Genomic DNA, 6213 nt, shown 5'->3' on the forward strand with positions numbered 1-6213 from the left:
GCCTGCTACCACATCTGGTTAATTTTTGTATTTTCAGTAGAGACAGGGTTTCTCCATGTTGGTCAGGCTGGTCTTGAACCCCAACCTCAGGTGATCCACCTGCCTCAGCCTCCCAAAGTGCTGGGATTACAGGTGTGAGCCATCATGCTCAGTCATCCTCTGATTCCTTTAGGCTTGGCCAGAGCCCAGTGGTGCCTCCTGGCTACTTCGAAGTCTCATTTCCACTCTTGTTGGGGTTCTTGCTGGAGACTCTGAGGAGGTCTACCTGCAAATCTCATTTGGGCTGCAGACCTGTATTCTGTTCACTGCAGGCCATCTGGGCCAACCTAAAAATGGGCCTTATTCCAGGGATGACCTGATCTTCCCACCACAGCCTCCTCTACCCTCCTCATCAGCATCTCCTCACCTGCTCCATCCACTCTCAGAGCCCCCAAAGAAGTCGCCAGTGTATAGGGCAAACACCCACACTGCCCACTCCCACCCTCACTCTCAAAGCTTCAACATTGGAGGTTGTATTTTCTGTTGGGCAGATCTGGAATAGAGTGTTGATTGTCTCTGCCCTGTTTAAGCTAGTTACTAGGGTTGCCAGATGTCTAATTTCAAATATTGAAACTTTTTTTCTGAGAAATAACAAAACACCAGATGCATAAATGTCCAGATTTAGAAAATATGTCTTTTCTCAAAATGTAACTTTAAATTCTTTTTTTTTTTTTTTTTTTTGGAGACAAGGTCTCACTCTGTCACCCAGGCGGAAGTTCAGTAGGGCCATCTGGTCTCACTGCAACCTCCATCTCCCAGGTTCAAGAGATTATCATGCCTCAACCACCTGAGTAGCTGGGACTGCAGGCGTGTACCACCACGCCCGGCTAATTTTTGTACTTTTGGCAAAGACAGGGTTTTGCCATGTTGCCCAGACTGGTCTCAAACTCCTGGGCCTAAGTGATCCACCCACCTTGGCCTCCCAAAGTGCTGGGATTATAGGCAGGAGCCATCGTGCCTAGCCAAGGATACCTTTGAGTTTCAGGACAGCCCTCTGAGATGAGCCATGTTAAATCCATTTACAGACAACCATGACTCAGAGGTGTTAAGTAACTTGCCCAGGTTCCCACAGGGAGGAAGTAGAGTAGAGGAGATGGGTTCAAGTCTAGGTCTTTTTGAGGCTAGTGCCTACCCTATTTCCACTGTACCAAGACAGCCTGGAGCTTTAAATATCTGAGCTGATTATACCCATGGGTACCATATACTCAGAAAATGTACACAATTATGTACATATTATGTGGTTGCAATTTTATCAGATAGGTAAAAATTAAAAATTGGTATTTTTACACAAATAGGACAGATAACCTTGTGGACACCTAACCACTAAGTAAGCAGCAAGGAGATAAATAACTAAAGGTCCAATCTGGTTAAACCTTGGTCCAATGTAACCATTTAGGATCCCTTTGTTTAATGTTCCATCTCTCTGGATAAAAGTGGTGATTTCTCAGTCTTCTACCAGCTCCTCTCTAAGATGGCATCAGAATACATGAATATATAGAAAGTTGGATTGTTTGTCCAGAAACTGTGATTTCATGATGGATGGGGTCAGAGACCTCAAGCATGAGGTCCCGTAGCTCCCCGATCTGCACGTTCTTGTCATTTGTCCCCCCGGGCGCCGCTGCCCTGCTAAGATCTGCTGCTTATGTTGTTTGTACCTTGTCCTCTGATTTCTTTCTTTCTTTCTTTCTTTTTTTTTCTTGAGATGAAGTTTTGCTCTTGTGAGTGCCGTTGTGCGATCTTGGCTCACTGCAACCTCTGCCTCCCGGATTCAAGCGATTCTCCTGCCTCGGCCTCCTGAGTAGCTGGGATTACAGGNTTTCACCATGTTGACCAGGATGGTCTCGATCTCTTGACCTTGTGATCCACCCGCCTCGGCCTCCCAAAGTGCTGGGATTACAGGCTTGAGCCACCGCGCCCGGCCAATAACTTTAAATTCTTTTAAAGGAGCCAAACATTCCCATGTATTTCCAATCTTCTATGATTGCCCTTGTTTTAATACTCAAATAAAATGGCCAAGTGTGGTGACTCATGCCTGTAATCCCAGCACTTTGGGAGGTCAAGATGGGTAGATCACCTGAGGTCAGGAGTTCGAAACCAGCCTGGCCAACATGGTAAAACACTGTCTCTACTAAGAATATAAGAATTAACTGGGTGTGGTGGCACACACCTGTAGTCCCAGCTACTCAGGAGGCTGAGGCAGGAGACAGAGGTTGCAGTGAGGCGAGATAGTGCTATTGCTCTCCAGCCTGGGCAACAGAGTGAGGCTCTTTCTCAAAAAACAGATATCAGGCACAGTGACTCAACGCCTGTAATCCCAGCACTTTGAGAGGCTGAGGCAGGTAGATCATCTGAGGTTAGGAGTTTGAGATCAGCCTGGCCCACATGGTAAAACCCTATCTCTATTATAAATACAAAAATTAGCTGGGTGTGGTGGCATATGCCTGTAATTCCAGCTACTCATGAGGCTGAGGCAGGAGAACTATTTGAACCCAGGAGGCAGAGGTTGCAGTGAGCCGAGATCATGCCACTGCACTCCAGGCTTGGTGACAGAGCAAGACTCCCGTCTCAAAAATACAAAATAAAATAAATACAACGATTGACATGCTGATAGTATGTCTGGTAATAATACGTATACAGAGAAAAACAAAGTAGATGGGTTGCAGAGTGCTGGGAGGAGAGGTTGATTATTTTCATTTTTTTTTTTTCCTTTTCTGTTGTTGTGGTGGTGGTGGTTTTATTTTTGGTGCCATGACTCAGATTCCCCTTTTTTTTTCTTTTTGGTTTTACTATCTACATAAGACTTTGATTGTTTAAACAGATGAGTCAAAAATGCTTCACTGAGGAGCCTTAACATTAGATAAAGCCATGAAGGAAGCACTGGAGAGAGCCATACCCACGACTGGGGGAAGGATGACCCAGGTAGAGGGAGCAGCAGGTGCAGTCCCTAGGGACAAAATCAGGAGGCCAGTGTGACGGCAGTGGGAACAAGTGAGGGCACAGCCAAGATGTGATCATAGGGCTAACAGGGCAGGAATAGGTGGGAAGTGGCTTGCACAGACCAGAAGACCAGTGTGACCATTAGCTTTTGCATGATGCATGATTATTGCACCCTGTGGAGGAGAGAAGTGATACAATCTAATTTACATTTTAGAAGGATCATCTGCCTCCTGAGTTGAGAGGAGAATGAAACTGGCAAAGATGAAAACTGGAAGATGACTTCGGTAGTCATTACAGTAACCCAGGCTAGAGCTGGTGGCTGGAACCAGTGTTCCAGCAATGGCACTGGGGAGGAGTGATTGGGTTATGATACATGTTGAAGATCTGCCAGCAGGACTTGCATATGAATCCAGTGTAGATGTGAAAGAATGAGAGGAAGCAAGGATGAAACTTCGGTTTTTGGACTAGGTTTCAACCTAGGGATGGGGTTGTCATCTACTAAGATGGGAGAGAGAAGGAACAATAACAACACAGGTCAGGAAAGAACATTCAACACAGGTCAAGTTGAATGTCAGGCACAGCAGTTTCTCTGGGCAGAGTTCTAACCTCCGGTCTTTTTTTTCTTTTTTTTTTTCTTTTTTTGAGACAGGATCTTGCTCTGTCACCCAGGACGGAGTGCAGTGGTGCAATCTCAGCTCACTGCAACCTCTGCCTTCTGGGTTCAAGCGATTCTCCTGCCTCAGGACCCTGAGTAGCTAGAACTACAGGCACGCACTACCATGCCCAACTAATTTTTGTATTTTTAGTAGAGACAGGGTTTCACCATGTTGGCCAGGCTGGTCTTGAGCTCCTAACCTCAGATGATCCACTCACCTCGGCCTCCCAGAGTGCTGGGATTATAGGCATGAGCCATTGTGCCTAGCCCCCAACCTCTGATCTTATTGATGTCCTCCTCTCTCTCCATATCCTTTTTTCTCTGCCACCTTTTCCAGGCTTCCAGCCACCTTCTTTGAGCTACTATACTAGAAACTCCAAGATTTTTGTTATTTATTATGTGCCAATGAACAATCTAGTCTATGCGTTGAAAAAATTGAAGAAAGCAAGTTCTCAGACAAACTGATGACAAAAAATGTCAAGAGCCTCATTTCAAGTTTGCTGCAAGGACAGAGCCCTCGGAGCAGGTCATACACAAGTAATTCTCGAAAGAAACATCTATGAAGAAGTAGAAAGGGAAAAAAGAAGACTAGAGGAAGAGTCTAATGCAAAAGAGAAAGAAGGAGGAAGTGTTAAAGAAGATGAATAAAGGATGGGTGAAGATTGTGACCAACCAGCTTTCCAGAAGAGGTCCTCATCTCAGCTACATCTATCAAGCCTATGATTAGGAATGCTAATTACTTCCCAGAAGAGGCCCAGCACCTTTTAAACTGTGGAAGAATAGTTCTGCCCCTTGCCCAACTTGGGACCATATTCTTTCTCATTGTTTTCGTCTTCTGTATCCAAAGCCAGTAAACCCCACCAAGTTTTCTATTTTCCAAAGAGAGATGAGTACTACCCCTTCACCACAATGCTTCAAAGTGATAGCCATTTCTTGTGTCTCGCCAGGAATTTTTCGCCCATAATATTATGCTCTAAAGGAAAGCTTTCCCTTACATCATACTGTGGTGTGACTTCTGCACGTGTGCTGTAATTGGCATTCCTGCCCTCCACCTGTTTTTTGTGCACAGGACTCTACTGGTGGTGGGCTCTAGAAAAGGAGTTTAGCCAGGAAAGCAACAAAAGTACCAACAGCTCATAGGACCAATCTTGCCGACATCATTTAACTTAAACTTTCTATCAAAGAGAGTTTCTAACATATGCAAAAAGGCAGACTTGTACAAAAACTTTCTAACCCCCATCACCCAGCTTCAACCATTATCAATCCAAGCTAGTTGTATTTAATCTATATCCTTGCCCCCTTCTCTTTCTGTTGTGTTATTTTGAAGTAAATTCCAGACATCATATCATTTTGTCTGCAGATTATTCACTGTTACCTCTAAAGAATAAGGTGGATTTTTTAACATATAAACTCAATACCATTATCACAATTTTAAAATCAAATACCATTATCACAATTTTAAAATCAACAACAATACATTAATATTAAATATTCAGTAAGGGACTTCAAATTCTCGACTGCTTCAGGAATGGCATAATTTTATAATGTGTTTGTTTCGCTAGGGACTCAAATGAAGTCCACATTTAATTGATTGGTAATTTTTTATGTATTTTATATAGGTTCCCCCACCCCTTCCTTGCAATTTTTTTCTTGAAAAAACCAGATTTTCGGTCCTGTAGAATTTTCCATAGTCTATTTATTCCTCACTGCCCATCTGTGGAATAATTTATCATGTATTTCCTATAAATCGGTAGACAAATCCAGACACTGCTGGCTTGTTTTAAAATCACATTTGCCACTTACTTCAGTACTATTTCCATTATGTCATCTTACAATTTTTCAGAACTGTTGCATTTGTCTATCAACGTTTCAAACCTTGCAACATTCTTTTTAACTAAGAAACATTTCATAGGCTTATTCCAAAAGGACTAGCCACCTTAAATCAAATGTTAGGGAAAAAATATTGTTCTAGAACAAAAATTCAATAATAACTTTTTGGCACAAAAGTTTTAGTCACATTGAGAACAAAAATTGTCCTAAACCTTGTCTGGAAGCAGAACTATTTTATGTGATATAATTCACAACCTCCTCCGGGAAGTAATTGGCATTGCTGTTAAAATGCTTTAGCACTTTTCTGATAGGCCTAAATGAGATTAAGGACTTCTGGGAAGCCAAGGTTACCCACCCAGCTGACTGGCTAGCCTAATAATCTTTAACCAGACATTATTTTTTTCTTGTATCCAGTTTAACAGTGATTGACCATTTGCTTTTCCTATACAATTCCTAAAGGGAATCTTAAATTGGTACATTTAAAGGTTTTACCCCTTGTGGCTAGCTAGAAATAAAGCTTTGACTCCGGTTTATAATCCATTTGTCTAAGAAGTTGTTTTAACAACATTTAGGAAGAAATACTGTATTTTTTTACTAGTTTAAGTAGCTAAGAAATATCAATGAAAGGTATTAAATATGCCGGGCGCGGTGGCTCAAGCCTGTAATCCCAGCACTTTGGGAGGCCGAGGCGGGTGGATCACGAGGTCAAGAGATCGAGACCATCCTGGTCAACATGGTGAAACCCCGTCTCT

General features: G+C 42.9%; 1 long non-coding RNA gene across 1 annotated transcript in view; it reads left to right on the forward strand.

The window, feature by feature from the left end:
* Window positions 1–6191, forward strand: part of LOC108311884 — a 16443-nt gene extending 10252 nt beyond the window's left edge. Inside the window, exon 3 of the long non-coding RNA XR_001828397.2 lies at window positions 3969–6191. This is a non-coding gene — a long non-coding RNA (uncharacterized LOC108311884). The remainder of the gene's footprint in view (window positions 1–3968) is intronic.
* Window positions 6192–6213: the final 22 nt, after the last annotated feature.

Source organism: Cebus imitator, unplaced genomic scaffold (assembly GCF_001604975.1).
Source record: "Cebus imitator isolate Cc_AM_T3 unplaced genomic scaffold, Cebus_imitator-1.0 Scaffold119, whole genome shotgun sequence".
In the NCBI taxonomy this organism is placed as follows: Eukaryota; Metazoa; Chordata; class Mammalia; order Primates; family Cebidae; genus Cebus; species Cebus imitator.